Source organism: Triticum urartu, chromosome 7A, assembly GCF_056163025.1.
Source record: "Triticum urartu cultivar PI428250 chromosome 7A, HENAU_Tu73, whole genome shotgun sequence".
NCBI lineage: Eukaryota > Viridiplantae > Streptophyta > Magnoliopsida > Poales > Poaceae > Triticum > Triticum urartu.
The window spans coordinates 488,222,620-488,233,392 of NC_141879.1; positions in this window are offsets into that span (position 1 = coordinate 488,222,620).

The following is a 10,773-nucleotide window of genomic DNA, read 5'->3' on the forward strand; positions in this document are numbered from 1 at the left end:
TCTCCCGTCAATAAGCCATTTATGGCGCCGTTGCCGCGGAGATCTACTCACAAGTCAAGACATACCAAGTACCCATCACAAACTCTTATCCCTCGCATTACATTATTTGCCATTTGCCTCTCGTTTACCTCTCCCCCACTTCACCCTTGCCGTTTTATTCGTCCTCTTTTTCCGTTCGCCCCTTTTGTTTGCCCCTTGCTGCCATCATGTCTGAAATTGGGGAGGTTATCATTGATAAGGGTAGTGATAATATTATTGGAAAAGGAGTTATTCAAGATTTCTTTACTTGCGCTGATGCTTTACCTACTATGGGAGGGTCTATTCTCCATAGAACTAGTAGTTCTGCGGATGCTATATCTTTGCTCATAGTTGTACTTGAAAGAAAATTTATTCATATGCACCCTTGCATCCAAAGGATTTTTCTAGAATTTTCTAATATTGAGCACTCTTCTGTTAAGCGAGCAGCTACTATCTTTTTAGCTCATGAGTTCAGATTTATAATGAAAAAAGCCAATGAAATTTTTGCGCATTATAGGGTGGACGCTGGCCATCCTTCCATAGAAGCAATCCTTTTTATCAAGAAGACATAATGCGCTTACGATCCTTAGATCATGTTGCTTTTAACGAAAACCTTAGAAAGAAGGTTCCTACCGATGTTCTTGTTGACAGTATTTCTGAACTTAATAATAATTTTGCCATCCAAAATAATGGGTTGGGTTTTTTACTTGAACAAAGGCTCACGATTTTTTGCCAAAAGAATGCTTATAATGATGAATTGGTTGTGCAATATGAAGGGCCAAAGGAGGAACCAATACCTCCCAGGCTTGATCTTGGGGACTTTTGTCCCATTAAATTTAGCCCGTTTGATTACTTTTGCTTGCCACAAAGAAAGCTTTCTGCTGAACATAGGGAGTATGAGATGAGTTTTCGCGATCTACCTTATCATTATCATGGCAATACCTAGATCTATTCTTGCGTTTATGCCTAGCTAGGGGCGTTAAACGATAGCGCTTGTTGGGAGGCCATCCAATTTTATTTATGTTTCTTGATTTTTGATTCTGTTTAGTAATAAATAATTCATCTAGCCTCTGTTTATATGTGTTTTTATGCTTTTAATAAATGTTTGTGCCAAGTAGAACCTTTGGGAAGCCTTGGGGGAAGTTTTAGCGATCTTGCTGTAAAAAACAGAAACTTTAGCGCTCACGAGATTTGCTGACATTTTTTACTGGAGAGTTCGATTAGGTTGATTCTTTTTGCAGATGATTAATAGACAAATTCCTCACGGCCACCAATTTATTTCAGAATTTTTGGGGTTACATAACTATTCGAAACCTACAGATTACTACAGACTGGTCTGTTTTTGACAGATTCTGTTTTTCGTGTGTTGTTTGCTTATTTTAATGCATCTATGGCTAGTATCGGAGGGTAGGTGTCAGAGTAAGTAACCATGGGTAGCCTAGCCGGCTTCCCCAGGCCCTTCTGAAAAAATACGAGCCGATCCGGCCCTCAAGAATCCAAGAAATGGGGCCGCCTTCCCTTCGCCGGCTGTCTCCCAGGCCGGCTATCGGAAGGCAACCCGACTTCAGTCCTCACGAAGAAAGCCGCGGGAGGGCCGGCTTCGAGAAGCCGGCCGCGAGAGGGCCAACTCCAAGAAGCCGGCTCCCACAAAGCGGTCAAGATCATACCCTCAAAGTCTGCATTCACATAACGGTGATGTGACGGGGCGTGGCTACAGTAAGGCCTGCCACCCCCGAATCCCAGAGCACGCCTGGTACAGTGCGCCGTACGGGTGGCCATGACCCGTCCGGCGCGGCACTGTTGCCACGTTGACCCTGATGTCATCCACGATGGGCTGCCAGAGTGGCCCACGGGCGGTGGGCCCCTACGGGCAGAGAGACACCCGAAGGCGGCCAGGCCTCCCCCAGTCGGCCCAAGACAAAGCCGGCTCCCCACAGCCGGCTGCCACCTCCCTCGAAGGAGACGCCCCATTAAGGACACAAGACGCGGTGAGGCTACAGCGATCCCCGCCGGACGGCGGCACTGTAGCCACGCCCACCTCGGCGAAGCCCTCGTCACCAGGATTGAGCAACAGTAACCAGCCGCCGACAAGGCCCTGGACAGTGGGGCCTGCCTGTCGACCAAGGAGCCGGCAGCCGGCGGGACCTACCAGCCGACGGGCCCCAGCAGCCGGCACAGAAGCCGGTGAGTATAGACACAGATGGCTGGGCCCCACGCCCAGCCGGATTACCATTGTACCCCCGGGGGGTAGGCCTACATAAACCCCCCGGGACACCCATGCAAAGGGTTGATCCCTGCTAGTTTTAAACACCACATAGGGAGGAGAAGAGAGCGGGCAAAGCCCTTCTTCCTCCTCTCGCCAAACAGCTCAAGGAGCATCGTGTAGCTACTTGTTCATCTAGTGACCATGCGGAGACCCCGCGGAGCAGCAGTAGGGGTGTTATCTCCGCAGAGAGCCCCGAAGCTGGGTAAGATTCGCCGGCGTGCATGTCTTCGCCTCATCCCGCTTCCAGGCACCGGCGACGTCTTACTGGCTCCCACAACGATAAGCCACCCGTTGGCATATGTCGCACCTACCACCCGACATTTGGCGCCCACCGTGGGGCCAAGTGCACCGTCGTCCGGAGACCTGTTCTGGACGGGAACCCTCTTCCTCCCCCGCGAGCGTAGCCAGCCCGGCACGCCCGATGGCGCTTGCCACGACGCGCTGCAAGGCGTCACCAATGCCTGCACAGCGAGCAGCCTCGCTGATCTCCTCGACAAGACCCTCATCTCCGACGAGCTCGCCTCCGACGCGGGCACCGACCACCTCGTCGACCTCCTCGGCCGGCTCCACGTCTCCGGCGAGCCTGCTGGGGACTTGGAGTCGGTTGGCTCCACCGATCCGATGCCTGTCGACTACGACACGGCCTCATTCGACACCTTCCCCACTGACGTCGCGATCTATAACGACCCGCTTCCCCAGGCCGATGGCTGCGCTGTCACCACCGAGGTGATGGTCATCGGCCACGGCGGCGCTGCTGACGAGAGCGCTCACGATGCCACGCATGCGGTGGTCCACGACTTGTCTATCCCCCTCCCAGCCGACGCTGACGCTGAAGCACTGGAAGCTCGCCGCCTCGCCCTCCTCACGGAGGGCCGGAAGCTGGTTTCCATGAGACGCCTCGCTGAGGCCCACCGATGCAAAGCCGACTGCGCCGCCTTTGGCACGCCGCCCCCAGGCGGGCCTAGCCGGGTCAGCGTTGTTAGACAGTGCGGCACTGTTGTTGCCGACACGTTAGGAGTCGACCGCCCAGTCTATGCCACCCCACTCGAGAACCTGCGCACCGCCCAGGCGGCCATAGACGAGCTAGACAGACTGGGGGCCGAAGAACTCCCCCACATGACCCGACGCATCCAGCAGCTAATCGATGCAGCCACGCAGCGGCACCAAGCCGACGCCCGTGCGGAAAGCCCTCCCCCGCGCCGAGATCACGGTGCGACATCCCAGACGCCGACTACGGGTAGAGACCGCGCGCGGCGTGAGAAAGAGCCGGCTGCCAGCCGAAGCCAAACCCGAATCTCCATCGAGCGAGACGCAGAAGGCCACCTTCGGGCCGTGGAGTGGCGGGGCAACCCGCCTCCGCCTCGGCCCCGTGGAGAGAGATATCCCCCCCCCCCGCCGCCGCCTGTTGCGCATCCGACTCTTAGCGGCCGGCTAGGTCGCCGCGAAGGTGTCGGCGAAAATGACGCCCGCCATCGGATCGACCGCCTGGCATGATCCCTGGCATCCGGTTGGACTTGGCGTCCGTTGCCCACCCGCAGTCAAATGGCCAGGTCGAGCGAGCCAACGGCCTCATCCTTTCCGGCGTCAAGCCCCGACTGGTCGTACCGCTGGAGCGTTCAGCCGGCTGTTGGCTCGATGAGCTGCCGGCTGTCCTCTGGAGTCTGTGCACTACCCCAAACAAGTCAACCGGCTTCACTCCTTTCTTCCTCGTGTATGGCGCCGAGGCGGTCATCCCAACCGACATCGAGTTCGACTCACCTCGGGTAACCATGTACACAGAGGCGGAGGCCAAGGAAGCACGAGAAGACGGCGTCGACCTGCTAGAAGAGGGCCGGCTGTTAGCCCTCAGCCGGTCCGCCATCTATCAGCAGGGCCTGCGCTGCTACCACAGCCGGAAGGTCAAGCCAAGATCCTTCCAAGAGGGCGATCTTGTGCTCCGGCTGATCCAGCGAACAGCCGGCCAGCACAAGCTCTCGGCCCCTTGGGAGGGCCCCTTCGTCATCAGCAGAGCTTTAGGCAACGACTCCTACTACCTAATCAACGCACAGAAGCCCAAGGCACGCAAGAGAGACGACTCCAGCAAGGAGTCGGAACGACCATGGAACGCCAACCTCCTCCGAATATTTTACAGTTGAAATGCAGTATGTATCATGCTAACTTTTGTACTAAGTACGAGACAATAGGCCCCCCGAGGAGAGCTCGGGGACTGCCATCTTTTATCTATGAATGAAGAGTATTACGCTTATGACCTTGTCATTACATTTACTTTTTCCGTCCGGCACCGGGTTCGACTAGTCGGCCCGGGGACTGACCGCCTGGAGTTATATTAGAAGTCCTACCCGCGGTCAAACAAGTAGTGTGCCGGCACCCAAGCCTTCTCTTGCCAAAAGTCGCAGTTCGAAGAACTGGCTATCCGGTTGGCAAGAGCTAAAGGTAGGAAAGGACGCCCACACGAAAAACGGCTAGGGACTAACGGACTAATATAACAAAAGCCGGTTTTTCTCCCACCGCCGACCGACTACCAGAGTAGCCGGCCGGCCGGCTTCCATTCACCTCACTTCAATCTAAAAAAGCTCGAGTACTTACCTCCCCAAAAGGGGAAGGCGGCAAAGGAAACAGCCTAAGGACAAAAAGCATACGTAAATGGAAGCCAAACACGCACACAATAATATTTACATAAAAGACCTTCAAAAGGCCAGTATTCGACATAGTTTGAATACACCCCCAGTGGGTGAAACTGCGCAAGTTTGATAAAATTGTTCAAAAGGCAACAAGCAGGAAAAAAGAAAGATGGCAGACTAAGCCAAGGGAGCGACTGGCGAGTCGGGCAGGTCGGTGGAGACGGCAGTACCGGCTGGAGGGGTGGCTGGCTGGCGAACCTCGGCATGATCACCGCCTCCCGCAGAGGGCGCGCTAGCACGCGCCTTGTTGCTGGAGGCACGATCAGGCTGAGGCTGGCTGGCCGCTTCACCGGCCGGCTCGACATCTTCGCCCTCCTCTCCTTCGTCGTCTTCGCCTTCATCGCTGGAGGCGATCTCCTCTGCCAAGTCTTCACCCGCTGTCAGGTCCAGCCCGAACCACTCCTCCGGCTGGGCAACGCCGTCATCATTAATTTCGGGAGCGAAGACGCTGATGTCAGTACACTCGGCAATCGTCGAAGCGCGCTGAGCGATAGCCGGCCGCACCTCCTCCAGCTCTTCGTCGGCCTCCAGCCGCCAAGTGCGCGGCTGGTCCAGGTTCAGCCCGGATACCAGGCTCGGACGAACTCCAATGCCCGCCCAGCTCCAAGCCGGGCTGCCGATGCTTTCCAAGCCTCGAAACGGCCAACCGCAACCGCCAGCCAGTCGGCAGTCCGGCTCGGGGTGCGGGGAATCGTCTCGCCTGGCCAGAGGGCGGCCAACACCTGCGCTCCGGCGCGCTGGAGGCGGCGGAGCAGGCGATGAGCCGGCTGCAGCCGCGCTTGGACCGCCAAGATTTGCTCCTCAAGCGTCCGGCTCGCGTCCGGCGCGATGTCGGCCCCCGCCTGACGGCGCGCTTCGCGATGGGCCTCGATGGTTTGGGTAGCAAAGACGGAGTAGACGGGAAAGTAGTCTGCATAGAGAATAAAAAGCAGCTCAAATCAGAACACAAATCAGGCGGCAAGGGGCATGCAAGGAGCAAGGAAGGCGGCTTACCGTTGATGAAATCCTCAATACGGCCGAAGCCTTCATTCAGCGCTTGCCTGGTCTCAGCCCAGCCCGCCGCTTCAGTCTCGAACTCGGCCTTCAGGGCAGCTTCGTTATCCTGCGCCTTCTTCAGGGCCGCCTTGTGGCTCTCCTCCTGGTCAGCCAGCTTCTTGGACAGGCGGTCACGCTCCAGGACCAAGGCGTCGTACTCGGTTTCCTTGGCGCGAAGGGCGGCCTGCGCCTTGCTGAGCTGCCCCCTCAAGTCGGCATTGGCTCCTGCGAGCACAAAAGACAAAAGAAAAAACCAATAAGGTGAAGTCATCAGGGAAGATCCGACCCGACTGCTCAGCAGTCGGCCTGAATCTCGGGGACTACACCCAGTGGGTGCGCTGACGCGCCCCCACAGGAGATGAACGAAACCAAGTACGCACTCCGGCTGCTGATCAGGTCTTCGGTTCTCCGGCCCAGCTCCTGAGCCTGGGAGTTGAAGGCAGCAGCGCGGAGGTTATGATACTCCTGAAAGAGCAGACAGGAGGCGGGTATAAGATGGTTGTCAGGACCTAGTAAGTTCTGAGCCGCCTGCGCAGAAGCCGACTCGGAACTCAGGGACTACACCCAGTGGGTGCGCTGACACGCCCCCACGGAAGAAATCAAGAGAACAAAACAACCAAGGCTAGAAGACTCACCCGGATGACGGCCCGCGTCGCAAGGAACTAATGGGTGTATTGCTGCAGCGAGGCGGCTTGGGCCTAAAGCCGGTTCCGAACCTCTTGGGCCGCCACGTTCAGCTCGCCCGTCCCCCCGCTGGGCGTCCACTCGGACGTGCCAGTGCTGGCCGCCTCCAGGGCCTCCACCGTCTGGCTAGCACCCGTAACTTGGTGCGGCTCTGGCGCAGCGGTGCCTCCCCCTGCGCGCCGGCGCATCGCCGGCTGCACCTCGAGGCCGGCTCCTGCTTCCGGCTCACCCCCGGCCGGCTGCTCTGGCGCCGCAGCGGATTGGCCGCTTTGGCCCGCTCCGGTCGGCGCCGTCTGCGACGTCCCTTCCACGGAGGCCACATGGACCTCCCTCCTCTCCATCACCAGCGGGTCTCGGTCGACCTCCTCCACGGGGGCACTGGGATGTCGAGGGCCACGGCGCGGAGGGGAATGACGAGCAGCGGAGGCGGGTTGTGCGAGGCCTCCGCCTCCGTCCCTGCGGCTTCCACATCCGCCCGGGCCTTAGCCGCCGCGTCGGCTTGCTCCTTCGTCGCCTGGGCGGTCCTTCGCTCCGCCGCCTCCCGCTCCTCCCGCGCTTCCCGTGCGTTCCGCTCCGTGGCCTCCCGAAGGTCGGTGCGGGGATCCACGCGACGAGAGCCTGAAGACCCTCCAGTCGGCCCGACTATGGAGCCGCCCGGACCCCGCTCAAGGGAAAGCGGTGCCCTGTCCGGCGAGCAAAGAAAGGTTTAGAAGAATTTCGGTCGAAAGGGACAACGAAAAATATATATGCAAGGCATTCGACGACTTACGCCGAGATCGCCTGCGGCTGTTTTACCGCCTTGCGGAACCGGGCCGCCTTGGCGGCCGCCTCATCTCGCTTGGCCGCCGCCGTGGAAGCCTTGGATTTCTTCGTCCAGCTGCCGAAGAGGATCGACGCGGCCCGGCGCTTCTGCGCGCCGCCGTAGGCAGCCGACACGGCGGACAAGCTCGCGCCTTGATGATCAGGCGCCGGCTAGCGGTGCGGGGCGACTTCGACCTCGGCATCGTCCGGCCAGTCCTCGAAGCCGGCCCCGAGCCCCGCACCTCCGGCCTTGTCGCTTCCCCCCACAATGGCGTCTTCCATGGCGGCTGCACCCAGGTCCGGATCATCGGCGTCGTCCACCGTGCGGTCGGGGAGGAGCTGGCGCTCTATCCCTGCGGCCCCGGTCGTCGCCGGAAGGAGAGGGTTCTGCTAAGGACAAACCAACTGATCAGAGGCTGGCTGTCATGAGGCCGGCTACCAATGGAAGAAAAGAAGGAAAAACTTACGACGGGCGGAGGGTTGGCGCGAGAGTACGGCTCCTTGCCGTACCGCCAATCCTCGGCGAGCTTGCAGTTGGAGATATAGTTCACCATGTAAGACACCTCTGCATGAGGCATCTCCCTGGTGCTCAGCCGGCATGGGTCGAAGCGGCCACTCATCTAACAAATCATGTGAGGCCGGCTTTGGAGGGGAAGTACCCGGCGCTCCACGAAGGCGGCCACCAAGTCGGCTCCGGTCAGGCCCTCCGACTGGATCATCACCCGAAGCTAGGAGACGGCTGCGTTCCTGGCCTGAGACAACAACCTGGCCCGGTAGCTCCACGAAGGTCGCCTCCCAGCCGGCGGGCCAGCTTCATAAGCCGGAAGGTTGACGTAGTCACCTTGCTGGGCGACGTTCTTCACGTAAAAGTAAGACTTCTGCCAGAGCATCACCGACTGGATCAGCGGGATGGGCGGGAACGGGTTGTTCTCGCCCGACCGCCTCATGGCAATATAGGCTCCGCAGGGGGCGGGCACGCCCGGGACGATGGTGCCGAGCTTGCTCTGGAAGAATTCCCCCCAGAGCTCGAGTGTGGGGAGGACCCCGAGCAAGCCTTCGCACAGGGTGACGAAGGCCGACAGCAGCATCACCGCATTGGGCGTGAGGTGATGTGGCTGGAGGTTGTAGAAGTCGAGGAAGGCTCGAAGGAACCCGCTCGCCGGAAGGCTGAAGCCGCGCAGGCAGTGCGAGCAGAAGATCACCCGCTCGCCCTCCTCCGGTGCCGGCGAAATATCCTTCTCCGGCGCTCGATGCACCCGCACGAAGTTCTCGCCCGGTAGGCGCCGCGTCTGACGGAGGAACTCGACGTGATCCTCGTGGATGTTAGAGCCATCCCATGAGCTTGACAGCGCCATGGGGCAATGCGGCGAGAAGCAAGACGATGCGACGGCGGAGCGGCGCAGCAATAGGTGGCCGCGGCGGCAGAAAGAAGAGGAAGGAAGACGAGGAGGGGCGAAGCGAGGGAGAGCGTGCGAGCCTCTGTCTCTCCCCCTCCTCCCCCTACTTATAGACCCGCGCGGCGGAGCCGAGGAGGCGTGGCATGGGGGAATGTGGGGATCAACTGTGCCCACTCCCCCACGTCCCGCGATTATTGCGCCTTGATGGCGTAATAAAATCGCCGCGGGAAGGCGAGCGGTCCGCGCGGGCCGCAGAAGATCCACGCTCGAGCCGAGGCCTAGGAGTGGCGGGCCCGGGCCTGCGGTGACGTCCCATCGCGCGCATGCACTGGCAGGGTTTCCTTACCACGTGGCCCGCGGGATGGCCTGCGGTCAGCTCGCAGGTCGACCGCGTTCCCGCCTACGAGAAACGGAGCTCTTCGAAGACGGCACACACAAGCAAAGCCGGCCCCTCAGGATAGGAAGCTGACCAAGCTTCTCGTCCCTTTGTCAGCCTCGAAGCTCGATCAGCTTCGGGGACTACTGTCGGAGTAAGTAACCATGGGTAGCCTAGCCGGCTTCCCCTAGCCCTTTCTGAAAAAATTACGAGCCGATCCGGCCCTCAAGAATACAAGACATGGGGCCGCCTTCCCCTCGCCGGCTGTCTCCCAGGCCGGCTATCGGAAGGCAACCCGACTTTAGTCCTCACGAAGAAAGCCGCGGGAGGGCCGGCTTCGAGAAGCCGGCCGCGAGAGGGCCGACAACAAGAAGCCAGCTCCCACAAAGCGGTCAAGATCATACCCTCAAAGTCTGCATCCACATAACGGCGATGTGACGGGGCGTGGCTACAGTAAGGCCTGCCACCCCCGAATCCCGGAGCACGCCTGGTACAATGCGTCGTACGGGTGGCCATGACCCGTCCGGCGCGGCACTGTTGCCACGTTGACCCTGATGTCATCCACGACGGGCTGCCAGAGTGGCCCACGGGCGGTGGGCCCCTACGGGCAGAGAGACACCCGAAGGCGGCCAGGCCTCCCCCAGTCGGGCCAAGACAGAGCCGGCTCCCCACAGCCGGCTTGCCACCTCCCTCGAAGGAGACGCCCCATTAAGGAGACAAGACGCAGTGAGGCTACAACGATCCCCACCGTACGGCGGCACTATAGCCACGCCCACCTCGGCGAAGCCCTCGTCACCAGGATTGAGCAACAGTAACCAGCCGCCGACAAGGCCCTGGACAGTGGGGCCTGCCTGTCGACCAAGGAGCCGGCAGCCGGCGGGAACTACCAGCCGGCGGGCCCCAGCAGCCGGCGCAGAAGCCGGCGAGTATAGACACAGACAGCTAGGCCCCACGCCCAGCCGGATTACCATTATACCCCCAGGGGGTAGGCCTATATAAACCCCCCGGGACACCCATGCAAAGGGTTGATCCCTGCTAGTTTTAAACACCACATAGGGAGGAGAAGAGAGCGGGCAGAGCCCTTCTTCCTCCTCTCGCCAAACAGCTCAAGGAGCATCGTGTAGCTACTGGTTCATCTAGTGACCATGCGGAGACCCCGCAGAGCAGCAGTAGGGGTTTTATCTTCGTGGAGAGCCCCGAAGCTGCGTAAGATTCACCAGCGTGCATGTCTTCGGCTCATCCCGCTTCCAGGCACCGGCGACGTCTTACTGGCTCCCACAATGATAAGCCACCCGTTGCCATATGTCGCACCTACCACCCGACAGTAGGAACCATAGAGAAGTTGGAATACAGTAGGTTTAGCACCAATATAAATAAAGAATGAGTTCATTATAGTACCTTAACTGGTGGTTTGTTTTCTTATACTAACGGAGCTCATGAGATTTTCTGTTGAGTTTTGTGTTGTGAAGTTTTCAAGTTTTGGGTAAAGATTTGATGGATTATGGAATAAGGAGT